Source organism: Pleurodeles waltl, chromosome 3_1, assembly GCF_031143425.1.
Source record: "Pleurodeles waltl isolate 20211129_DDA chromosome 3_1, aPleWal1.hap1.20221129, whole genome shotgun sequence".
NCBI lineage: Eukaryota > Metazoa > Chordata > Amphibia > Caudata > Salamandridae > Pleurodeles > Pleurodeles waltl.
The window spans coordinates 1915914663-1915941199 of NC_090440.1; the positions used below are offsets into that span (position 1 = coordinate 1915914663).

General features: G+C 44.4%; 2 protein-coding genes across 4 annotated transcripts in view; one reads left to right on the forward strand and one right to left on the reverse strand.

Moving 5' to 3' along the window:
* CRPPA (CDP-L-ribitol pyrophosphorylase A) overlaps positions 1 to 24221 on the reverse strand; it is a 134339-nt gene extending 110118 nt beyond the window's left edge. The window contains exon 1 of the mRNA XM_069226127.1: positions 24037 to 24221. The gene's annotated coding sequence lies outside the window, so the exon portion shown is untranslated. The remainder of the gene's footprint in view (positions 1 to 24036) is intronic.
* Positions 24222 to 24302: 81 nt separating this feature from the next.
* The window catches only part of WDR81 (WD repeat domain 81), an 82128-nt gene continuing 79893 nt past the window's right edge, over positions 24303 to 26537 (forward strand). For 2 of the 3 annotated variants that reach the window (XM_069226123.1, XM_069226126.1), the window contains exon 1: positions 24303 to 24505. The gene's annotated coding sequence lies outside the window, so the exon portion shown is untranslated. The remainder of the gene's footprint in view (positions 24506 to 26537) is intronic. The other variant, XM_069226124.1, reaches the window with a different exon arrangement.

The window sequence follows — 26537 nt, forward strand, 5'->3', positions numbered from 1 at the left end:
TCAGTTTCTGGCCGCGGCTGAACCGCCACGGTCAGAATGCCCAGCGGTGCACCGCCAGCCTGTTGGCGGTGCTACCGCCGACCTCCGCCATGGCGGTAATTACCGCCAGGGTCAGAATGACCCCCTATATCTCATTTTGATATAGTATATACAGAACCAGCTTCCTACACAGCCCAAACTTTTTAAGGAAGCCAGTCATTAACTTACCCCAAGCATTGATTCCATATGTGGTCCTGTCTGGTGTACCTCGACTGAGACCAGATCAAAGGGAGTCCCAGGCGGAATTATCTAATAAGACCTTAAACTGGTTAGCTGCCACAAGAACTTTCCTTCAGCCATGGCTAGTAGCATCCTCTTAACAAGAGTGAGCTAGGTTGGTGTGGGACCCAAGGACAGGCAGGGGGACTGCATTATTGTAAATTTTAGGTCACCTAGTGTGGTGCAACATTTGCTTTTCAGCCTGCCAGATGATCAGCGGGCCAATAGTAGTACTGCCCTATTGCCCCGGGTCACTTTAATAGAACCACTATCCATCTTGAGGGAGAAGAAACAAGGGGTGAGCATGGGGTTGTAGGGATGAATGTTGCCCAAAGTAGAGGGATCACAATGCATAATCGCTATAGCGTCTTGGCTGATAATGACTGGCTTAGTAGGCCCAAGCATGAGACGCTGCAAAGAGATAAGTGTGTGGGTGGGTGTCTGGATAGAGTTGCAGACGTTCCATTTAGTTGGGCTGCTGGTGAAGTACGCCCCCACCTGGGGAGGGGCCACACAAGGAGGTGGTGCCCAGGGAAGTAAGGATGGGGCTATGGAATACTTGGTTCAGCTTAATATGGCTGCTGGTGGGGATGCAAGTGTGGTAATGGCCAATCCTAACCCTACTACCAAATTGATATCTTGGAACATGGCAGGGCTCTCATCGAAGCTGCCTTGCCCTGAGTGGGGCACCTTCACAGATAAAAATGATATATGCTTGCTCCAGTAAAACTGGATGACCAGCCCCACGCATCGCGCAGGATTCACATAATTTAGTAAGGAGGCTGCCACAACAGGGAGAGACCAGGGGGAGTGGCGGGAATTGACAAATTGGGTTAAGACAACCACTTTGTGCTGTGTTAACACGGTGGATCTGGATTGCCCAGACCTGTTATGTATTGTTTGACCTCACCAGGCAACCTTTGTATCTATAATGCCTATTGTAGGCCAACTGTAAATAAGGTGGAATCAAATGTAATCCATATGCTGTCTGCTCACCTGGCCGACCTCTCGGCAGAGGCCATTAAGATCATGGGGGGGGGGGGCTTCAATTGCCAGTTCGAACCTCTTGACATGCATGTGGGGTTCCATTCACAGGAGGAAGATCGACTATTGCCTATAATGGCACTGACAATGTCCACCCCCGGTAAAGAAATGGTCTCACCTAGCTCTCCAGCTCAACTCTGTTGTGTTGAATCAGGGGCTGAGAGTCTGCAATGGCAGGTCACGGTTGGATAAAGAAGGCAACCATACTTTTAATCATCCACAGAGTACATGTCTTATTGATTACATTCTACTTGATGCTCGACTATGGTCCAAGCCACTAGATATATATGGTGGTGCTTCCCTGCCAGGACAGTGACCACAATGCACTTGCCCTGAAGCTGAGGAGCTTAGTTTTTGTAGCTCAACCAAATCATAATGAGCCCTTAGAAAAAAGGTGTTGTGATGCTCGTGCACAGCGTATGTGGAATTGTGCTGTCACTGGGCTCGAGCATGGCTAAGGGAACGGGGTTCGAATGCGCGGAGTCGAGGAGACGGTTGGGATGAAGACGCTTACCTGAGGTTGTCCTGTTTGTCGGGGTCGTACTTATTACGAATAAACGCATATTAACTCTTCCTGTTGTACGTTTATTCACAACAGAAGGTTAACCCTGTCCTCTAATAGGCAAAGGGTTAAATGGAGCTCGTTATCCTGCTCCAGGGAATTGGTAGCTGAAGTCAATATGGTGGTCGCTGATGGGACGGTAATGCTACTGCCATTATTAGACACGCACAGGGTAGGATGGTGCAGCACTACCTACAATTAGTAAAATCTACACCCACATGTTCCAGAAGCTGAGGGGTCATTTTTTTGTGGAGGCCAGTCGAATGGTCTTGAGATCTAGTGCACCTCTTTAGTATATTTAGACCAATGCAATGAGGCAAGAGAGGCACTGATGGGCGCCATTAAGACCAATGATAGGCAGTTGACTAAACAAGCTAGACGGGGTTATAAAAACACTACGCGGGCTGCAAAGCTTGCTGTAGTGGTTAAAAGTGGAGATTCAAATGCCTTTTGGAACATTATCTCCACTGGCTCCAGTGAGGGTTTTTTTTCCTGTTAAAAATCATATTGCGATGGCTGAATGGGTTGCCCACTTTACCATTTTATACTCCCCAGATGAGCAGAGTGGAGGGCTTGGACTGGCAATTTGTGATGAGATCCTGGCAAATCCAGATGAATCACACTGGGATTACCTACTTTTGTCAGTGCCCCCGTGGAAGATATAAGCTTCAATTGTGAAGAAATTAAGCAGGTTATTAAAAGATCATGAGGAACAAACCCCTGGGTGAAATAAGGTACCTCGTGACCTCTTCAAAGACGAGATGGATATTTGGGCCCCATACTTCACCGTACTATTCAATGCCATATTGAAAGGGGCACCAATTCCTGCTACTTGAGCGGGTGCAGTGATTGTTCCCATCTTCAAAAAGGTATCTAGAAAATTTCCCTCAAAGAACATGCCTATTAGCCTGATTAATAGTGCCCAGAAACAAGATGCGAGGGTCATCCTGGGCTGATAGCAAGATTGGATGTCTGCATTGACCATCCTGACTACCTTCCAGGCAGGATTTAGAGATCACAATAGCACACTACAACAGGTCTTTTGGCTCAAGTTATTGCACTGAGAGTTTGTACAGCTAGGACTTGGGTGCCTGTATGTGGCATTTGTCGACCTAAGGGCAGCATTTGATCTTGTCCCCTGATCCAAGCTGTGGAAAATTCTAGTTGACACAGGAGTTCTGTTTTATCTATTAAATCTGATAATAAGGCTTCATGACCACAATTATGCCCAAGTAAGGTGTGGCCCACAGGGGGGGAATGACTGGTCAGTTCCCAGTCAATAGAGGAGTTAGGCAGGGGTGTGTTCTGCTCCCCCTTCGTATTGGCTTTTTATAAATGATTTGGTAATGTATGTGGACCATGATGAGTTGAATGCACCCTGCTTGGCAAACCTCTAAGTTCCCGCCTTGATGATTGCAGATGACGTGCTACTTCTTAGGGCCTGATTAGGAGTAGGACGGTCGGACTGCCAGACTGCAAAGTCGGCAGTCCCAAAAAGAATGCTGAGTCGAAGGTCTCCTATCCGCCATATTTCAATGTTACCGCTGGCCCAGCAGTAGTGTACCTCACGGCGGTGGAACGACGTGAGACAGGGTCAGCAATACAAGGTATATATTTGTTCATGCAGGTGTGTACATTTTGACCAAAAGGTACAGATATGCATGACATATGTGTAAAAGTACTTTGTACATGTACCATTCCATTGCTGGAAACTGGGCCATATGTGCCCAGTCCAGTCAATGGCAAAAAAAGGCAAATTGTATTTACCTGTATTTTTTGGATTTTGTTAAGTGTAAAATTGCTGCTGTGAAGGGAGAGGGCCCTGGACGAAGGGCCCCGCGTCGGAGATTGAAGGGAAAAGAAGGAAATGGGGGAGCTAGCTCCCCATTTACTTCAATGGCGCCATCTCAAAGGATGCGGTCTCACCATCACAGTCAGCTCGATGGAAAAGCACACTGTAATGTGGACGGCAGTACCCTCGTCTATACGCCCCTGTGGCAGCTGCTTTTCCCCATCCGCCATCATGGCAGTCGGCAGATGGCTGGCATGTCAGCGAGACACTGGCGGTCTCTAGTTCAGCAAACTGGCAACATTATAATTCGGCTGGCGAACCGGGTTTCCGACACCGACATGATGGCAGTGACAAGACCACCAAACTCGTAATCAGGTCCTAAGTCTCCAATGTGATTGCAAACATTTTTAGATAGGTTTGACAGCTTTTGTAAGGCAAAGAGCTTAGATATCAACCTAGCAGAAACAAAGTACATGATGTTCAACCCCTACTGCGCCTCCAGACCTAATCCCATTTTGAAAGGGACCCCTCTGGAGAGAGCCCAGACTTTTAAATACCTACCTAGATACGGTTCTGAACGAGCACTTCCATTGACAAACCCACATTACCAGGTGTAAACTTGGACTAGAGCAAACTACTGAGGGAGACTACTAAAGACATTCAAGTCCTTCCAATTCTGCCCCTTGTCGCCAGCTTTGCAGGTCTACAATTGTCAATCACTTGGATCTGCATTGTATGGTGCAGAACTTTGGGGTCAAAAGGAGGCCGCTGCCTTAGATGTTGTTGAAAATCATTTAATGAGGTAACTGATTGGCCTCCCGATTAGTACGAGTGCTACCCCTTTGACTAGACATGGGGTTAAAAAAATGCCACGCAGGTAGCTAGCCTTCAACGCCTCTTGTTCTGGAGGAGGCTGTGGGCAACTCCAGAATTAAGCCTCTACTAACAGGGGGTGGCCGAAATATTGTCCCTTTCGGATGCAAGTGATCTTCCATGGATCAGGCATGTGAGAACAACACTAGTGGACACTGAGCTTGACCAATTGTGGACCGTTCCGGAAGAGGCAAGTGTGATTTCTAAAGGGCAGGTAAAGAATGCTTACTGGCAGTGCCAAGCAGGCTTACTCCAACACCAATGAAATATGGGTCCCCTAACATCAGCCTTCCTAATGTTAAAAGATAACTTTCAGAAAGAGCAGTTCCTGGATGAAAGAGAGCCCCCTATTGCCAGGAGCTCTATCTGCTATTTAGGTATGGGACTTTACTGCTTGCCTCGTTCACAGCTAGGTGGGGGCAATGGCAAATTCAAGAGATTTCCACTGTCCACTTTGTGTATCTTGGCCTGAAACAACTGAACACGCTTTCTTTTTTTGTCTAGTTATCATGGCATAAGAAATAAGTGGATTGCACCACTCTGCCGGAACTTTGGGGTCAGAGACTTTAGAGAAACTCTTCGGATCATTAAGTCTAACAATAGGCGATTTGTGGTCTTTGCAGTCTCACGGTTCCCAATGGCTATGAGGAGGATCAGGACAAGAGGGGAAACAGCCATTACAACCCAGTCAAAAACATGCATGATCATTACCACAAACCAATTGCCACGCATATGCATTTACAACGCATGCCTTTACCACAAATATTCCTTTATCCCATATGCCTTAAATTTAGTTGTAAAGGCATGAATGGAAAAGGCATTTGTGTGGTAAAGGTTTTGAAAGGTAAGTATTATTTTTTTTAATTTTGTAAGGGAATGAATGCTTAAGGCATATGCGTGGTAACTCACTCCCTAAGGTAACTATAACTCACCCCCGCCATGCACAGATTTTTCTTCAAAAATGCGATTGCTAATGTTTCATTTATAGTTTTAAGGACGTTATAGAGGTTGGCATGATTGCCGTAATATCTGTGGTAATTAGCAGTGCACGGCGAGGCCGCAAATTATAGTTACCTTAGGGTGGCCTAATTATTATTAAAAAAAAATTGCAGGGGCCAAGGGCCGATCTCAGCCCCAGGGACCCCATTCGCCGAGGCCCAGCCATGTGACCATGGTGCCCCCAGGGCATCCCATCACAATGTTGGGGACTGTGGGGGGGACTTGAAGGCCTCAACGGTCCCAGCTGGCTCCCCGCCTCCTAAGGGAGCCAGCATTGCTGTCACAGAGAGGGAACTTCTTGAGCAGCACCCTCTCTGTGAGAGCAATTGTTTCCTCTGTCTCTTTGCCAGGGAGACAGAAGAAACCTCTGCTCGCAGCGAGGAGAGCTGTTTGAAAGCTCTCCCTCGCTACGAGCAGAGTGTTTGCTGTGAGTTAGCAGTAAAGCTGCAGTCAATCCACAGCAAACAGCTATGTCCCAGGGGTGGGCACCCCGGGACACAGCAGGAGCCGGCCCTGGGGGGTGGATGTCCCTAGGGCTATCACTGGTTCCTTCAGGGAGGCCCCGCCTCCAACAAATAGTCACGTGGAGGTGATGGTCCCCAGGGCTGCGCGAGGCCTGTGCAGCCCCCTCCACTCAATTTTAAAACTTCCCCGGGGAGGTGGTGGGCCAGGCGCCCCTCCCCACATTACTTTAGTGTTTGTGCCCCGGGGAGGTGGTGGCCTCTGGGGATGCCGGGGGCAGGCTCCCCCCCATTACGTTAGTATTCGTGACCTGAGAAAGTGGTGGTCCCAGAGGCATAGGGTGGGTATGGGTTCCAGGGCTCGAAAAATCTACTTGACCACTTGCTGTGACAGATGTTCTGTTCAGTCAGAAACTGAATTAGCAATTAAGAGGCATTTAAATCTTATCATTGTCATATTTGCTCTGTGTTCAGAAACAGAGGTAAACAATCAGTTTGTCCTCTTGCAATGCAAATACTTTTCCTTGTGACTGTAGAGTTCCAGGATTTTGTAAGGTGAACTGTCTGACCTATGTGAAATGAAAGGCTTTTGGTATCAGGTTTTTCCTAACACAACATTTATATAACTAAGTCAACTTTACAACATTTTAAAATATATTTCAGTAGTTGTGAGAGATCATTTGTCTACTTCTGTGAGATGAAAATAATATTTTAATAGAATGAAAAAAAAGTCTGAATACTTTACTTGGAGATGTGCAAATGATAAATGTTTTCTGAAACCCATTTTTTTACAGATTATTGTTAATATACTATATAGTTTTATAAGTAAAGTTGCAAGTTAGTGGGACAGTTTCTGGACATTTCTTGGAAATTTACTGTCTGTAAATGACAGTGCGCTACCACATCATGCTTTAGTAATATATTTATTAAAAGTGAGTGTTTATACATAAACTAAGAAATACTCCTGCCCTGATTGCAAAACTGCTATTAGTAAACTAAGAGGCAAGTCATGCATGGATCATGTCTACCATATATGTGGGCAAGATTTATTATATAAGGAGCAAATGTTTAGTGTATTTAATCAAACAAAAGAGGATTTTTTCTTTTTTACAGCAGAAATGCTGAACTCACGTATTTGAAGGTGCACTCATATGTGAGAATGAAGAAAAAGGCGACTGTAAAATACAGTATTTGCCTAGGATCAAACAATTTGAGACCCATTTCCGGGTCAAGTACATTACAGTTAGGTTGAGTAGATTATTGAAGCTACTCAACCTGCAGGTCTAGTAACATCTTTATGATTTTTCGAGGCCTGGGTTTTGGGTGGTAAGAGCATTTTTGGGTATAGGGTGGGTATGGGTTTTTAGGTGATAAGACTGTTTTTAGGTTTTAGGGTGGGTATGAGTTTTGGGTGGTAAGGGCATTTTTTGGGTTTAAGGTGGGTATGGGAATTTGGGTGGTACGAGTATTTTTAGGGTGGGTATGGGTTTTTGGGTGGTAAGGGTATTTTTTGAGTGGATATGGGTTTTTGGGTGGCAAGCACATTTTTAGGTTTTTGGGTGGATATGGGTTTTTGGGTGGTAAGGGTGTTTTAGGGTGGATATGGGTTTTGGGTTGTAAGGGCATTTAGAGTGGTAAGGGCATGTTAGGTTTAGGGTGGGTATGGGTTTTTGGGTGGTAAGAGCATTTTTAGGTTGGGAATTAGTTTTTGGGGGGTAAGAGCACTTTAGGGTTGGTATGTCTTTTGGGTGGTAAAGGGATTTTAGGGTTAAGGGTGTGTATGGGTTTTTGGGTGGTACAGGGTTTTTACGGTATGTATTGGTTTTTGGGTGGAAAGGGATTTTTAGGGTGGGCAAGGATTATTGGGTGGCAAGGTTATAGCGGTTATAGTTTTACCATGCATATGCCTTTACCAACCATCCCTTCACCACAAACTATTGTAGTAAAGGTATATGCACTGTAAAAATAGTTGTTGTAAGTGCATGTATGGTAATGACGCATGCATTGTACTGACAGCTTTGTAAAGGCATGCATGGTTCCATCATACAACCGTCAAGAGCATTCTAAAAAAGGTGGATGCACATTGCTCGCCAGCTAGTTTGGTATTAATTGGTTTTTAATAGTCACTGCTGTTATTTTACTGCTTTTACAATTTTATTTTTAACTTTATATGAGTGTACATTTATCACCTTTGATGACAAAGATTTGCCGAACAAAGAAAATTAAAGGACTCTTTTTGCACAAGGCCAACTGCTACATATCATTGTGACTATCACTAATTAATTAGTATTATACAACCTAATCTCAAGTGTTGTTACCGCCAACGTACTTCTTTGATAATTTTGTTTCTAGTTTGAGGGTTATACCCAGCACAGGGATAACATGTGACACTACCAAACATATGTTTTATATTCCTTTGGCCTTTGTAAGGGTCTAGGAGTCTGAGGTATAAAAGACCTTTCAATTCATAAACTAGCCAGTTATTTATTCTAACATCACTGCATACAATGGCACTGAAGTGAGAGTCACCGTTTGGTGCAAAACGTTGCTTGGCTCAGACAATGGATGCTCCATTTATTAATAGCAATATAAATCTTTGTTAGTCAAGTTCATCTTCATGAAAGAAAGGTCTGTTAATTATTTGTCTATAATTCCATTGAATCAGGGGTGTGGAATCCCTCTAGCCCGACACCCAGGATACATTGTTTGGGGTCAAAGACAACAAGATTTTGTTTATTTTGTCCCCTGGACAAGTAGGCCCAACTCCCTGCAGCACAAACCCTTTGACTGCCAGTTTACTGTAACACAATATGGAGCAGAGAAGGGCATTGTCTGCAGTTAAGGTAATATTTGTGTCCACATGTTAATGCTGTTCGAACTTGTATTTGTGGTTCATTAATGAAAAGCCTTTATTATTAGGGTGAGCACTCTAAGGAAATTTTATAAGCTCGGACTGTATTACTGACACTAGTTCCAGCATAAAAATGTGTGCACGTTTCCAAAGTTTAAAAATATGATGATACATATAATGCTCCCAGAATGATCTCTGATTACATGCAAATATTTGCAGACGCTGAAAGCAAGATAAATGATTCTTTGCTTTCAAAGTAAAATGTCCTCAAAAAAAGCAATTAGGAAAAAAAAAACGTTTTGCTAAATTACTGTGAAATTTTAGGCACAATTTCTTTGAAGCATCATTTAGTAAAATGTGTTTATACATGGCTAGCATTTAAAAAAGTCATAATGTAAAATCAGTGTAACCAGTTTCAACAAGATTATAGGATACATTAACAAAAACAAGCATTGGCAAAGCCAATAGGTCTAGCACTAGTTGCCAGCCTTTTCGTTGTGTCAATGCATGTCTTGTTTTGACATGATTTTTGCAAAACATTACTCTTGTGGGAGCTACCGGGCCCTCACCATTTTAACAAACATTAGCAAAAAGCTAAGATATTTTTTGGTATCAAAAATCACACATTGCCACAGTAGTTCCTGGCACTGAACAACAGTTTGTGTGACGATATATTCCTTATGAAAGAAGTATGCTGTCTAGTGAAGCCAGCAGAAAGAGAGATAAAATTGTAATAATTGCGAAAGATTTTGATTAAAGCCAGACCAAATGAGATGCCCAATTCTTAATGTCAAACTTGCACCTGTGGTACATGTCCTTGCTTGTATTAGTGTAGATTTATGGCTTTTATTAATTCACCAGAACTTATGTTAGTAGGCCAGGAAACCATAATCCTAGAAAATATTTGTGAACTCCATTTTAGCACAATGCAAAAATCTGTTGAGCAAATTTACAAGTCACTTTCCTTCCAACCACTTTTTTGCCAACCCTGGAAGACGTTTAACTTCTGCCCTTGTCAAAGAGTAAATTTCTAACCTTTTCTAATATGGGAAAAGATTAGAAAAGAGCTTCTGAAAACTCCTAAAACATACAAGTTATCAGGTTTGCAATATACTCAAAAGGGCACTCCAACCCTGGAACTATTGCTTACTGCTACCTCTAGTCCCAGTATGCAGATCTGCAGAAAGGTGGCCAAATAAAGGAACGCCTACTATTCAAGCCCTACCATAGTATGAGCCCTGGCATAATCAGAGAGGCTATTATCAGAACTCTTACATAATGAGATTGCTGCCATAATTTGTCACTGCACTACATGGCACCAAAGGGACATGTGGATTTTGTTACTGGACAATTAGATTTATGAAGCAATCTGTCCCATGGGCAAGTCTATATTTATTAAATTCCACACCCCTGGCCATTGGTATGCATTAACTGGAAAGAGGCAGAGTTGGCACATGTTTTAGTAGAAAAGCTGCTTCCTTCAGCCTAAATCCAGATGGACCCTGTACAGGAATGTGTCATGTTTGAAAAACATCATAAATATTAGTCAGCCAATGCGATTTTCCTATAGGACAAGTATGACCCAAGAGGCGATAAGAGGAGGGTTCACAAGAAACTTGCAGGGAATGACACAGGAAGGACAGATAGCCGAAAGGTCTAGATCCTTGTTGGACTTCAGTCCGATTCTGGTTCCTTTGGAGACAATGAGGCAAGCAGGGTTGGGTACACTGACCCCACAGGTGATGAGTGCAAATATGACACAGACACCAATGATGCAGTCTGGAAATTTCTTGTTGCAAGGCTTAACAGCGCAACAGTTGAATGAGTGGTTAGACAGGCTCAACACTCCGCAGACTACCTCAGTGACTGCAGAGAGATCAGAAAGAGATACCTGAATTTTGTGAGGCTGGGTGTGGAAGCCACCGAATTAGTAGAAGGAACGATGGGGGTGAACAGACTGGAGTCATGCACGGAAGCAGAATTGAGGTTTCTGTGCCCCAAAATAACCAAAGAAGTGAGCAGGGGCATCAGAGGTTGGCATACCTAGCAGACAAATACGGCATAGACTTAGACAATACTAAGCATCTGAAGAGGAGCTATAGGTTAGACTTCGAACCTAAAGATTTCGATCACATGAGATCCACCGGAATGAAGGCACATCTTAAAGAGATATTGCATAGTGCTCAAATTTGGGGAGCATTAGAGAAGTTGGAAGGCAGATGGGCAAAGAAGAGAGATTAGGAAAAAGGTGACTGCCCGGAACCGAAGCAGGCGAAAGCTGCACCAGACATGGGGACAATAAAAATGTTACCAATGAGAGAAACAGCTGGAGGGGTTCTAGTCCATGTACCGTGGTCTAAAGGTGACATCCTGTCATTCACAAATTATTATCCCAGGTTGAGGGAGAAGCCGATAGAGTGGTACCAGCAGACGGACAGGTTTGTGAAGCTTGAATACCCTGTTTGAGATCATAGTTCCAGCAGATTTGTGGCTTGAATGCTAGAGGGGTGTGGATTGGCCGACAGAGTAACCGGCAAGGGATAAAATTACTGGAGCACCGTCTTCTGAAGTGATGAGGTATTATCATAAGGTGATTGAATTTTTGAAGCAGATGGTGTTGCCAAAAGTTACTGATAGGCAGAAAATTGATCGAACCTCACAGGAGGGTAAAGAGTCGATACATGCTTACTATGAGAGGTTGATGAAGGCATTCAAACACTATAGTGGCACTGAGGTCATAGAACCGAAAGACATGAATCATCTTGTGTTCAGATTTGTTGAAGGGCTGAGACCAGAGATTAGCCAGATGATTAAGAATCATTTGATCTGTTGGCAAGCGAAGCCGATTGATGAGGTATTACAGTATGCAAAATACTGTAGTGACGAGATCGAACTGAAACAGAGAAAGTTGAAGGAGAAAGTGACGGTGATGCAAATTAAGGCAGCGCAAGCAGGGATGCAGGGAAACGGAGTACAGCAGATGGTACAGCAACAACTGTAGGGAAATGGAATGTTTCAGGCCCAACCAACAGGTCGAGGAGGTTTTGTGAACCATTGTCCAGATATGAATACTGTTGTGGGTCAGAATGATGTGCAAGGGATGAAAAAGGTGTTACTATGCCACGCGTGCGGGGGTGTGGGGCACTGGAATCGGGAGTGCCCAATGATGGTGCAGGATGGTGTTGTTCAATAAAGCAATGATGTTGGTACTTTTCAAAATGTGAGGGGTCAAAATCCGAACTTCCAGAATAATATGGTGCAGATGCAGGGCCTTCAGCCTATGCAACAAATGCAAATGCCACGTGTTCAACCAGCACAGATGCAGCAGGTACAACAGCAGATTCCTATGGTACCTAGACAGCAAATGCAGTTACCATTAGCTTCAGTGGGACAGCAACAGGTGATGCTTCCTCCACAGGTCAAACAATGAGTCAAAATAATACAGTACAACAGTTCCCACTGCGTGGTGAGGATGGAATAAACGATGAATGGTCGGATGATTGTTCAGATAGTGAGGAGTGCAGGCTTGCAGCGTCCCTAGAAGTAGATCAGAGGGGACCTTATGTAGAGGGAAAGGTGATGGGTCATAAGGTTTCGTTCCTAGTTATTACAGGGGCTACACGCTCAACAGTCAGAAGCGAAGAGGTTCCGAAATTGCCACTTTCGGGGTGTACCATAAGGGTGGTAGGAGTGGCAAATCAGTACCTGACAAACCAGATTACAGATCCAGTCCAAGTTGAGATTGGTACCTTCCAGGGATTACATAGATTAGTAGTCTGTGATTTGAGTCATGTATCCCTACAGGGAAGAGACTTACTGTGTAAGACGAGGTGTTCGATTACCTGTTCAAATGAAGGGATTGAGGTGCAGACAAACAGTGATGATGAAGGGGTCGATGGTCAGATCTCAGAGCCAGAGACCGCAAATGAGGAGTACCCTTTGATAACCTTATTCCCGATGTTCACAGTGACTGGTTTACCCGCTGAATTACAGGGAACAGTGACAGAGAAAGTGTGGGACCTGACAGGAAAGGAAGTGGGACTGATAAAAGGAGTAGAACCAGTCAAGGTAGAAGTGAAGCCAAATGCAGTGTTTCCCCAGGTACCGCAGTACCACATGACACAGGATGTTCTTATACAGGTGACGCAGATAATTGCAGACTTTATAAAGCAAGGAGTCCTAAGAGAAGTGATGAGCAGCCTGTGTAATTCACCAATAATTGGTCTGAAAAAGCCTTGTGGGATAGTTCGAATTGTTCAAGACCTGAGAAAAATAAAAGAGATTTTGGTAAAATGTTGCCCCATAGTGCCAAATCCAGACATGATTATGTTTCAGGTTCCGTGTGATGCAGAGTGGTTCACAGTTGTGGAACGGTCTCAAGCATTCTTTTCGGTGCCTCTTCATGAGGACAGACAATTTCTCTTCAGTTTCGAATTCTTGGACAAGGTTTACCGTTGGTGTAGAATTCCTCAAGGGTTTTCTGAATCACCTTCCATCTTCAATCAGATATTGAAGAAGAACTTGGAATCATTAGAGTTGCCTTTTAGTTCGACTTTACTACAGTACATTGATGACTTGTTGATTGCGCCCAAAACAAAAGATGACTGTAGGTACGATACAATTGCCTTATTGAATCATTTTGGAAAGAACGGACATAAAGTGTCCCCAAAGAAGCTTCAGTACTGTCAAAAAGAGGTGAAGTACTTAGCTCACCTGATTGAAAAAGGGTTGAGGAAAATATCCAAAGAAAGGGTGACAGCCATATTGCAGATGAATCCCCCGACAACCAAGAGAGACGTTAGGATGTTTTTGGGAATGGTGGGCTACTGTCGTCAGTGGATCCCCAACTTCTTGATTATCTCTAAACCTTTGGTGAGATTGACTGTCAAAGAGATTCAGGATGGCCCGGGTGCTATAACCATGTCCGAGAAAGAAACGAAGGCATTCGTGGAACTGAGGGAAAGTATGTGCAGGGCACCAGCTTTAGGTATGCCTGATTACACAAGGCCTTTTGTACTGTTTTGTCATGAACGTGATGCTTGTTCTTTGTCTGTCCTGACACAGGTCCATGGAGGTGCAAATCACCCAGTAGCATATTTTTTAGCTACTTTGGACCCAGTCGCAGCAGCCTTAACGGGTTTTTTGCAAGCAGTTGCAGCAGTTGGTCAAAGCCTCACTCAGTGTGAAGGTATAGTGATGGGACATCCCTTAACAGTAATGGTCCCACATTCAGTTGAAATCCTGTTGACCCGAACAAAGGCTCAGCATATGACAAATGCACGCCTAACTAAGTATGAAACAGTTATACTGGGGTCACCAAATGTATCCCTGAAGAGATGTACTGTGTTGAACCCAGCAACTTTGCTTCCTAATGATAATGCAGATATTGATGCTGAGGAGGCAGAACATGATTGTCTTGAGGTAACAGATCTGTGCACCAAACCGAGACCCGACATTAAAGATACCCAGTTGGAAGAAAATGATTACATTATCTTTGTTGATGGTTCATATCTGAGAGATTCAGTAGGAGTACTGAGAGCTGGATATGCCATGTGTACAATCTCTGGTATTCTAGAAGCATCCTGGCTTGAAAGAGTATACTCTGCTCAAGTGGCTGAACTAATTACTCTTACTAGGGCATGCCACCCTGCTGAGAACCTGAAAGTCACTATCTATACTGACAGCAGAAACGGATTTGGAATTGTCAATGATTTTGGCCAGTTGTGGTCACAGAGGGGTTTCCTGACCTCTTCTGGTTCCCCAGTGAAAAATGGCAAAAGAATAAAGGAATTGTTGCATGCGATTCAGTTACCTCTTTAAATTTCCGTGGTGAAATGCAATGCTCATGTTAAATCACAAGACTTTGTGTCAATGGGAAATGGATATGCAGATCAAGTCGCAAGGTTTTGTGCATTGAACTGTATATAATTTCAAGATCAGTGGGAATTGTTACCTGAAACTGAAAATGAAACATGCTCAAGTTATGCATTAAGGGTGATTGACACACTAAATGAGTTAAAATAATTGCAGGGACGTGCCAGCAAGGAAGAGAAACGCTCTTGGCTCAAAATGCAATGCGTACAGAGATCTGATGATTTGTGAGTTTCTGAGAAGGGGAAAATGGTTTTGCCAAACAGCCTTTTGTCACAGTTTGCGAGGTTTTACCATGGTCCAAGCACATGTTGGAAGAGACGCAATGATACGGTTGTTCAAAGTCGATTGGTTCAATCCAAATTTCAGACAAGCTGCAGAAGTTATCTGTCACAGGTGCATTATCTGTCAGCAGATGAATGCGGGAAAAGGGACTGTGGTGAATTTGAGCCACATTGGGAGAGCAGGAGGTCCATTTAGCAGAATGCAGATGGATTTTATTGAGATGCCTGTGTGTGGAGGTCTGAGGTACGTGTTGGTGATTGTGTGCATTTTCAGTCACTGGATTGAAGCTTACCCTACACATAGGAATGACAGTCTCACAGTAGCGAAGCTGCTGCTTAGGGAGTTGATACCACGTTTCGGGTTTCCGATCTCTTTAGAATCAGATAGGGGAAGTCACTTCAACAATGAGGTGATTAAGCTCTTGTGTGCTGCATTGAACATTGAACAGAATTGCACTGTAGCTACCGCCCTGAAGCATCAGGACTAGTGGAGCAGATGAATGGTACCTTGAAGTCGAGAATGGCAAAGATGTGTGCAGCTACAAATTTGAAATGGCCAGATGTATTGCCCTTAGTGCTGATGTCAATGAGAAACACACCGACAAGAAAACAGGACTGTCTCCTCATGAGATTCTTATGGGCAGAGCTATGAGATTACCCGCAGTGCCTGCAAATATTCTTGTGAATATCACGGATGATATGGTGTTGGACTACTGCAAGGGTCTAGCTGACGTGATCCGCTCTTTCTCTCACCAGGTGGAAGCTACCACATTGCCACCAATAAGTGATCCAGGTCACACCCTGAAAGCTGGTGATTGGGTTGTTGTCAAGAAACACGTGAGGAAGTCGTGTTTAGAGCCACTTTGGAAGGGGCCACATCAAGTAATACTGACAACTTCTACTGCTGTGAAGTGTGCAGGACTTCCAAACTGGATCCATGCCAGACACACAAAGAAGGTGACGTGTCCAAATGATGAGGAACTTGAATTGTCCAAAACAACAGCTGCAGAAAAGGAAGTCTCAGGGCCGGAGAGTAATCAAAGGGGAACTGAGACAGAAGGAGAGCCCGTTGAGGATGGCTTAGTCAATCAAACAGTAAACGAGATCCAGAGGGGTGACAGTGAGCCTATCTCAACTGAGGCACATGGAGAACCAACCCAGAGAGAGGTTCTGCCAGAAGCAGACGGATACAGGTTTGAAGTTGAACCCCTAACAGACCCTGAAGGCGAAGGAGGTGAGGCAGAAGGAGGTCAAAGTGTTCTAACTCCTCCTGAGCCGCTTGCAGATCCATCAAGAGAAAACACAATAGCACAGGAGGGCACTGTTCAGCACCCTGAAAGGCCGAGCGGTAGGAAAACACTGAAAGGAGATAACTAGCCAGAGCCACAAGCTGCAAAGGAGAGAGTGATCCCTAATGAAACAATAGAGGAAGAAGTCGACACAACCAGGAAAGAAGATCTCAGTGAAGGAGAGTTACAGGGTGACCGCAAACTGAAAAGAAAGAGTTGCAAACAGGAGGTACGCAGGTCCTGAATGGGCGTATGCAACATCAGCTGAGTGGCAACAAGAATTGTTGGCGTTCTGTTTTGATCGAGAAATTCCAGGTCAATACTACGGCACCTGAATTCGACCGTAGAAAGAGACTGTGTTAAGTTGAAATTAAATAAAGAGAGAAACCTGAGAAAGGAGACTGGTAAATTACTGGATGTGACACTGTTAACCTGAATTGACTCTGAAAAACCGATTATGACAAGCTGCTAACCTGATCTGACAAAGGGTCCTGGGAGTGAGTGAAACGCTGTAAATACTTGCCAAGACAGAGACTTTGCACAAGAAAAAAAAAAGCTTTAAAAATCTTCCTCAAGTTGATTGTTTGTTTTATATTATTCTTCTCCCTGATTCTTTACAGATCATGAGTAACGTTAGAAATAATGAAAAAAGGGGTAGGATTCGTGGTTGGTTGAGTGTTATTCTGGGTATTGTATGTGTAATAATAATTATAGGTGTGATTGTGGGAATGCCATTGGTATATAAGAGTGCGATTAACAATGCTTCAACTCCTGAAACTGCTACACTAACACCATGGGAGAGGTTTGAGCAGGATACGAAATATTTGCATGAGGGAACTAATTCGAAAAGGGAACTATCTACTAATGTCTTCTATCGCTTGTTGAATGAGTATGTTGACACAAGGGATGCGAAAAATTCCTATGTGTGCACGAAGATTCCTTCATCAGTACAAGAAGGGGTTACTTATCATAGTTTGCTGCTTACTTATGGAATAAGCTGTAGTTTGATATTAACAAGATTCTAAGATCAAGAACATGTTCAATACTTCTATTCTAATCTAGATGTAGTGTTTTCCTTTGTGGCCTGTAATTGAGTTTGTAAATAAAATAGATAAGGAACATAACATAAAAATAGTTAGGGGTTTCTTTGAGCCGACACTGACGTTTGGAACAGCTTATGCGCACCGCAATAATCTAACCTGCTTACTAACGCCTGTAGAGAAGAGCTTCTTAGATCACACTGATGATAGAAGAAAAGCATTAAAGGAAAGGCTAGAAAAGGGAATAGAAAAATGAACGTTTGCAAATGATCATGCTTATAGTGCAATAAAGACGCAAGGCAAGTTAGCTATAGATGCATTACACGTAGGAAAACTTTGTGTATATATAGGCCAAAATCTGATCATGATACTTTATTTGTGGGAACAAGTGAATGCAGACATGTGTTTTTGTTTCAGAGTAAGTGGACATTCATGATAAATGGACAGGATCCAGCGATCCCTGGGATCTATTACATATGTGGACTTAATGCTTATTACCGTCTTCCAAAGGGATGGTATGGGACATGTTATTTGGGAATAGTTTTCCCAAAGATCTACCAATTTGATGACTTAAAGAAATTTCCTAAAATGTCTGAATTACATCATACTAGACAAAAGAGAGAGACAGCGGCTGCTGTCGTAGGTGATATTTGGAGCCATAATTCCTTCAGTGGGGGTTATCTTAAACTCCATAAAGATTCAAAAGTTGTCTACTATTGTGGATAACATGCTGACAAACTTCAAAGGGGCTATACTCCTGATGGATACTGAACTTGCTGCGGAGAGGGCTATGACTCTTCAAAACCGGCTTGCTTTAGACATTCTTTTAGCGAAGAATGGCGGAATCTGTAAGATGCTTAATGAGCGCCACTGTTGTGCATTCATTCCTGATAATAGTAATAAGATTAGGAGTATGCTTACTATCCTAACCAGAGACAGTACAGACTTGAAGGAGCTGAAGGAACCTGGAGTTTGGGAAAAGGTTGGAAAGGGAATTGCTAAAATAGGGAATTGGTTTAGTAGTATTTGGAATGGGATACTTGCAAAAATAATATGGGGAATATTGATTGTTCTAGCTTGTTTATTAGGACTATGGTTATCATGCAAAATTAGTAAAAGAATTAAAAGAAAATTGGCAAAACGCAATAAAAGGAAAGAGGAAAAGAAAAAGGAGAAAATGTTCAAAGAAATTTGGGAAAAATCACAAAGGGGGGAAGAAATTGAAATGCACGAACTAAGAAAGTGAAAGGTTGTGAAGGGAAAGGTTTTGTGTGATGACAAGTGTCATCAGAGGAGGGATTGAGGGAGCGTAGCTCTTATACTCAAAATTAATATGAAATGTTTATGAACTAATGCATAATAATGCCGCATAGAAAATGTATTAATGTGTTTTTGCTAAACGTGCGCTTGAAATGTGTCCACAGGGAGTGGCCGCCAATGTATATGATGATTAATGAAATTGACTAATAATGAATAATGATGCGTTAATGAATGATTTTACACTAGTATTAAGAGTTATATGTTAAGGTTTTGCTAATTAATTCACTAAGCCGCAGTTAGCATGAGTCGAGTCCTAGCTGCCCGGTTTCATATTAATTGTGTTTTTCTAACATGCAGTGTGCTGACTTGCTGAAGGACATGTACTCGTACTTTTCCAAAGCTAGAAGATGAGTGTAACCATAGTAGATCCGTTCCCATGAAATTCGACTTGCTCAAAGAAACATTCTTGCTGAATGCAACAGTGTAGACTTGTTACAGGTACAAGGTTGCCTAAACCGGTACAGACAATGGAACCACTGACTGGGGATGCGAGAGGACCACAAGAGTATGAAATCATACCGGACATTCTATCCGCTGGAGACGTCAATCACAAGAACCAATAAACTACGTGAGAACTGTTATGGGGTGACAATTTTGATGGTACCACTGGAAACCTATTGGATGGAGATAGTGGGGTGCCAAACCTACCCAATTAGGAATTAGGGGACTGTACAGTAGAAAAGGGATAAAAACCTTTGACACAAGAAGCCATTAGGAGATGCCATTGTAAATTCTTGATATTACCCAGAGACTTTGTCACTCTGCCTAAAGACTTTGCTGTTTGACTCTTCAAACCATCCTCACCCTTGCCTTGCCCGATGTATTCTTCTCCTCCTTATGAGGGAAGTGTCCCTTCTTACCCGTCTTGCTGAACCTGGCTGTTGGCAAATCAAATGATGTCCTGAGGATGAAGATTGACTCTGTATGCTGACCCATTACGGAGGGTAACTATGTGATGATAAAATTGTAATTGTCATTGTCTGTTTGCCTTTCCTTTCTAGTTACTGTAGGAAAGTACCATCTTGCCTGGCATGTTACCCCCATATTTCACTGTATATATGTTGTTTTAGTTGTATGTGTCACTGGGACCCTGCCAACCAGGGCCCCAGTGCTCATAAGTGTGCTCTGTATGTGTTACCTGTGTTATGACTAACTGTCTCACTGAGGCTCTGCTACACAGAACCTCAGTCGTTATGCTCTCTCATTTCTTTCCAAATTGTCACTAACAGGCTAGTGACCAATTTCACCAATTTACATTTGCATACTGGAACACCCTTATAATTCCCTAGTATATGGTACTGAGGTACCCAGGGTATTGGGGTTCCAGGAGATCCCTATGGGCTGCAGCATTTCTTGTGCCACCCATAGGGAGATCTGACAATTCGTACACAGGCCTGCCAGTGCAGCCTGAGTGAAATAACGTCCACGTTATTTCACAGCCATTTACCACTGCACTTAAGCAACTTATAAGTCACCTATATGTCTAACCTTTACCTGGTAAAGGTTGGGTGCTAAGTTACTTAGTGTGTGGGCACCCTGGCACTAGCCAAGGTTCTCCCACATTGTCCAGGGCAAATTCCCCGGACTTTGTGAGTGCGGGGACACCATTACACGCGTGCACTATACATATGTCACGACATATGTATAGCGTCACAATGGTAACTCCGAACATGGCCATGTAACATGTCTAAGATCATGGAATTGTCACCCCAATGCCATTCTGGCATTGGGGAGACAATTCCATGATCCCCCGAGTCTCTAGTTCAGACCTGGGTACTGCCAAACAACCTTTCCCGGGGTTTCACTGCAGCTGCTGCTGCTGCCAACCCCTCAGACAGGTTTCTGCCCTCCTGGGGTCCAGCCAGGCTTGGCCCAGGAAGTCAGAACAAAGGACTTCCTCAGAGAGAGGGTGTTACACCCTCTCCCTTTGGAAAAAGGTGTTAGGGCTGGGGAGGAGTAGCCTCCCCCAGCCTCTGGAAATGCTTTTATGGGCACAGATGGTTCCCATTTCTGCATAAGCCAGTCTACACCGGTTCAGGGATCCCCCAGCCCTGCTCTGGCGCGCAACTGGACAAAGGGAAGGGGAGTGACCACTCCCCTGACCTGCACCTCCCCTGGGAGGTGCCCAGAGCTCCTCCAGTGTGCTCCAGACCTCTGCCATCTTGGAAACAGAGGTGCTGCTGGCACACTGGACTGCTCTGAGTGGCCAGTGCCAGCAGGTGACGTCAGAGACTCCTTCTGATAGGCTCCTTCAGGTGTTGCTAGCCTATCCTCTCTCCTAGGTAGCCAAACCTCCTTTTCTGGCTATTGAGGGTCTCTGCTTTTGGGAATTCCTTAGATAACGAATGCAAGAGCTCATCAGAGTTCCTCTGCATCTCTCTCTTCACCTTCTGCCAAGGAATCGACTGCTGACCACACTGGAAGCCTGCAAAACTGCAACAAAGTAGCAAAGAAGACTACTGAGACCTTGTAACGCTGATCCTGCCGCCTTCTCGACTGTTTTCCTGCTGGTGCATGCTGTGGGGGTAGTCTGCCTCCTCTCTGCACTAGAAGCTCCGAAGAAATCTCCTGTGGGTCGACGGAATCTTCCCCCTGCAACCGCAGGCACCAAAGAACTGCATCACCGGTCCTCTGGGTCTCCTCTCAGCACGACGAGCGAGGTCCCTTGAACTCAGCAACTCTGTCCAAGTGACTCCCACAGTCCAGTGACTCTTCAGTCCAAGTTTGGTGGAGGTAAGTCCTTGCCTCCCCACGCTAGACTGCATTGCTGGGAACCGCGTGTTTTGCAGCTGCTCCGGCTCCTGTGCACTCTTCCAGGATTTCCTTTGTGCACAGCCAAGCCTGGGTCCCCGGCACTCTAACCTGCAGTGCACGACCTCCTGAGTTGTCCTCCGGCGTCGTGGGACCTTCCTTTGTGACTTCGGGTGAGCTCTGGTTCACTCCACTTCGTAGTGCCTGTTCTGGCACTTCTGCGGATGCTGCTTGCTTCTGAGTGGGCTCTTTGTCTTGCTGGACGCCCCCTCTGTCTCCTCACGCAATTGGCGACATCCTGGTCCCTCCTGGGCCAGAGCAGCATCCAAAAACCCTAACCGCGACCCTTGCAGCTAGCAAGGCTTGTTTGCGGTCTTTCTGCACGGAAACACCTCTGCACGACTCTTCACGACGTGGGACATCCATCCTCCAAAGGGGAAGTTTCTAGCCCTTGTCGTTCCTGCAGAATCCACAGCTTCTACCATCCGGTGGCAGCTTCTTTGCACCCACAGCTGGCATTTCCTGGGCATCTGCCCACTCCTGACTAGATCGTGACTTTTGGACTTGGTCCCCTTGTTCCACAGGTACTCTCGTCAGGAAATCCATCGTTGTTGCATTGCTGGTGTTGGTCTTCCTTGCAGAATTCCCCTATCACTACTTCTGTGCTCTTTGGGGAACTTAGGTGCACTTTGCACCCACTTTTCAGGGTCTTGGGGTGGGCTATTTTTCTAACCCTCACTGTTTCCTTACAGTCCCAGCAACCCTCTACAAGGTCACATAGGTTTGGGGTCCATTTGTGGTTCGCATTCCACTTCTAGAGTATACGGTTTGTGTTGCCCGTATCCCTATGTGCCCCCATTGCATTCTATTGTGACTATACATTGTTTGCACTGTTTTCTATTGCTATTACTGCATATTTTGGTATTGTGTACATATATCTTGTGTATATTTGCTATCCTCATACTGAGGGTACTCACTGAGATACTTTGGCATATTGTCATAAAAATAAAGTACCTTTATTTTTAGTATATTTGTGTATTGTGTTTTCTTATGATATTGTGCATATGACACTAGTGGTACTGTAGGAGCTTCACTCGTCTCCTAGTTCAGCCTAAGCTGCACTGCTAAGCTACCTTTTCTATCAGCCTAAGCTGCTAGACACCCTTCTACACTAATAAGGGATACCTGGGCCTGGTGCAAGGTGTAAGTACCTCTTGGTACCCACTACAAGCCAGTCCAGCCTCCTACAGTTACCAACTGCTTCTTTTGACAGAGACCATAGTTAGATATTTTCTAAATTGGTGTTATCAAATTGTTTTGCATGAAGCCCAACATGCCAATGCTAATTCGAGGTTAGTTAAGGGGTTCACTAAACGGACGCAAATAGACAAATGACTGAATCAATGCTTTGTTGAAAACGTGCTAATGATACTCTGCTAAGTTTAACCCATGCTGACGTCGTGCTCGTGATCTTTGCTTTGATGAAATCTTATTCGAGTTGCCATATTATGACTATGCTGATGTGTTTCATGGTTTTGAGACTAATAAACTTACTAGTAGAATTGTAATCAATAGGGAATAAACATCACAAAATCGTACTAAACTGGTGTGGTTATTCATGACTGAAAGGTCATATGAAATATGCATTATTTGGTAAACAGAATTTGTGGTTCGTACAATATGCTGACTGAGAGTAATATGCTGAAGCAATAGGCTGCTAACTTTAGTCGGCAAATAAGATGCTGTCTAAATAAGATGCTAATTTCAGCCTGTGAATAAGGTGCCAAGCACAGCATTATTTTTACCACGCTGTCCCTGGACTGCCTCCTGGCAATCTATGCTGCTACAGGACTCATGATGGTGAGCTTTACCTGATGGACCTTGCAAATGTATTAAGGAGCCTTCTGGTTCCCAGAATCTGTGGTCACGAGGAAAATGTTGCCCATGTCCCAAGCCAACACTGTATGACTCGCATTCAACACCTCTGACATCCCTTAGGCAGCTATACCCCTGTTGTAGCCTGTACTCCCTCCCCTAAGCCTGAAGCGAAGAGGCTGACATTCTACCACTCTTATTGACATGAAAGCAGTGCTTAATGTGTGCTTGCTGTTTCCTGTGCAGGGCATCGGCACTTATTTCTCTGCTTCAAGCTTTTACTGCGAGCAAAAGACACATATGCGAAGGACTGGGGAAGATAAGAACGATAAAGCGCCATAAAGGGGAAAGCAGAAAGCTGCAAGAGTGAGTTGAAGGGGCAGGGAATGGCTGTAAATGCATTAAAGAGGCCCGAGAAGGCTTTAGGTTACGCTCCCTCAGTATTCCGTGTTCGCACATTGAACTTCAGCAGCTGCGTGTTTAGAGGAGAGCTTTGGGCACCGGCACATTTTGTATTTACATATTAAGCACTGCATGAAAGTACCACTATGGCACCTCTGGGCTACTTGCAGGTTGCTCCTGAAGACCCGGATGTGCTTATGGCCTGACCCTTACACGGATCAGGCATTTTAACAGGCTTGCATCCTGGCATCTCACGGTTTCCCTTCACCATATCACCCTGCACTCTACCAGCGTGGTCACTGACGCCTCCTGACAGCTCACAGCCTGCACCTAACCCCAACCCACACAGCCTTCCACCACTCACCTGCGCCTTCTCCTAACTGCTATCAAACTGCAGATTTCACTGTCTTCTAGAAGGTGGACTTCCCTCACAGCCCAGACAACGCCGGAATCAGGTCTAGGTCCCCCACTTCACCACAGTCAACTGGGTCTATAGTAGGGTGCAGGGACTAGACATACACAGCATGAAACGACCGGCCCGCGTGCGGCTGGCTGATCACTTCCGGAGCAGTCTTGCCCAGTGCTTCAGCAGAGGCAGTTTCTTCGGGACAGGCGGGGTTGCTTTTCCGGGGAGGGACAATTTTTTCTAACCAGTCGCGTGATTTATAGGGAAGTACTGCTATCGGGAACCTCCCAGTAACGTACCTTAGCTTGTTAACTGCTAAGTGACTGGCTTTCCGGTTACCTGCGTTTGTGCTCACTTATTTTAAGTTGGATAAAGTGGAATGCAGAAGAAAGGCAGTCGTCATGATTATTTAACATCTCATAAGTAGGTAAGACTGTCATTCGGCAAGGGCCTGTTTGATTTTAAAGACTTCACTTGCAAAAGAGTGCGAGCAGGGGAATTGAGTCCCTGGGATAGGGGCAGGGTCGGGGATTACGGGGTGAGGGTGTACTAGCAGACGGAGTCTGCGGAAGGTTTACGGGAGTCAGTTTGCTGGGCTAGGGTGGGGGTGGGGATCTGCAGTTGAATGGGAAGTGGAGGGAGCTGGTAGGTTGTGTACAGAACTGTCAAACGATGGGAGATGGATTAGAGCTGGCAGGCTTGCGGGTGACAGAGGTGGTACTCTACAGGGCGACGTGTTAGAGGATAAAGTCTCTGAGCGGTAGAGGATGGAGGGATGGAGTACAGAGAGGTAGAAGGAGCGTGCAGATGAGGCTTGGGAAGAATAGGTACACTGTATAGACATGGGGGCAGAGGAAGCAGGCTGCAGGCCGGGGGTGGTGTGCAGAGGAGGGAATGTGGAGCTTGGAGGGCAACAGGAAGGTGTGGACAAGCTTGGGATGGGCAGATGGTGGAATTTTACGCTGCAGATGTAGAAAAGGGATGTGCATGTTTATTTTTGTAGTAAATGCTTTATTTGTTGTTTTGTAAAGCGTGGTCGTCACCCAATCGGGTTTCTGTGTGCGGTACAGAAGAAAGGTGTTAGGGCATCAGGTAGAACGTTAACCATGAATTGACTGGTAGTGTTTCAGTGTATTATAGTACAACATTGGTCACGATTTACAATGATTCTTGTGAATAAAAAGGGGGCAGGTCTATGAAAGAAGGTTCCAAATGAGGTTTAATGAAATTCAGGAAAGTCTTGAAATAGGACCAGTGACAAGCCCACGAAGTGCAGGGAGGAGCTTCAGGCAATAGCTGTTGTCCAGGTAAGCAGTACAAACTGAATGCCTATGGACAACAGCTAAAATCATAGCAACAGAACAGCATGCCGAACCAAGACAAAAGAAAACAATATGCATGAAAGAAACATGCAGTGCAAAATGCTTCACATAATAAATACAAATAAATAAATAACTGCAATACAACAACAGCACTGAAATATACTGGGAGGGTATAATAGCAATTGGGGCTAGATCCCAGCGTGCAATAGTTAATGAACATCCCTTTACTTACACAAAGTGGGACCTAAAAGAACAGTGCTAGCAGTGACCCGATAAAACACAGTTTTAAAATTATTGGATTAGTGACTGGTACAGGGACTGTGTGAATCTAGAGAGGTATGGAGTTTTTGAGCAAAGGTAGCAGAGTTAAACTAGTAGCACGAACACAGCAGATTTCTTACAGCACGACAATGGTAATGAGTTGGGAGTGGTACAAATTGGAGAGGGGAAAATTCTAATAATGAGTGACAACAACTGAGAAACCTTGCCTCCCAGCTGAACGCACCAATACAAGAACAGGCTGGTGTTACTGGATCTCAGCTGCCGAGGAGATTAATAATGAATACAGTTGTGTCTTAAATAGGCAGGACTTACAGAGTGGTAAGTTTGACTGTCTACACATGGTCTTAAAAAGGATGACTTTTGAGATGGACAAGCAGTGTAGCATTTTTTATTCAGGCTTAAGTAGAGGCACGAAGTGCCTGTATAGTGGTAACTTTAAGGAGTATTGGAACACAACAGAGGACAGCATATTAGGGGTTGGAGGATAAGACGCTGGCATATGGAGGGTGAGGAGGGCAGGAGTTGTGGAGTTTTTTACTCGGAAGTAGCAGGCTGTTACCAGGAAGGAACTGTAGGGAAGGTGTAGATGTTCCTGAAGGGGAAAGTTCTTAAGGAGGGATTTGAAACTCTGATAGGAAAAGTCATTTTGACGTGAAAAGGGAGGACATTTCAAATGTTCCCAGAGAAAGATCAATGAAGAGTTGGCTTTTTCCTGAAATTCAGAGTGAAGAGAGATCATTGTCCTTGCCGTAGAGAGAGCAAAAGTTTCCAGAAAAGAGTTTTCAGGTGATACATTTTAGACTGGAGGTTCAGTGCTTTGAATGTGAGGCAGACCGTTCTCTTAGTACAGCCTGC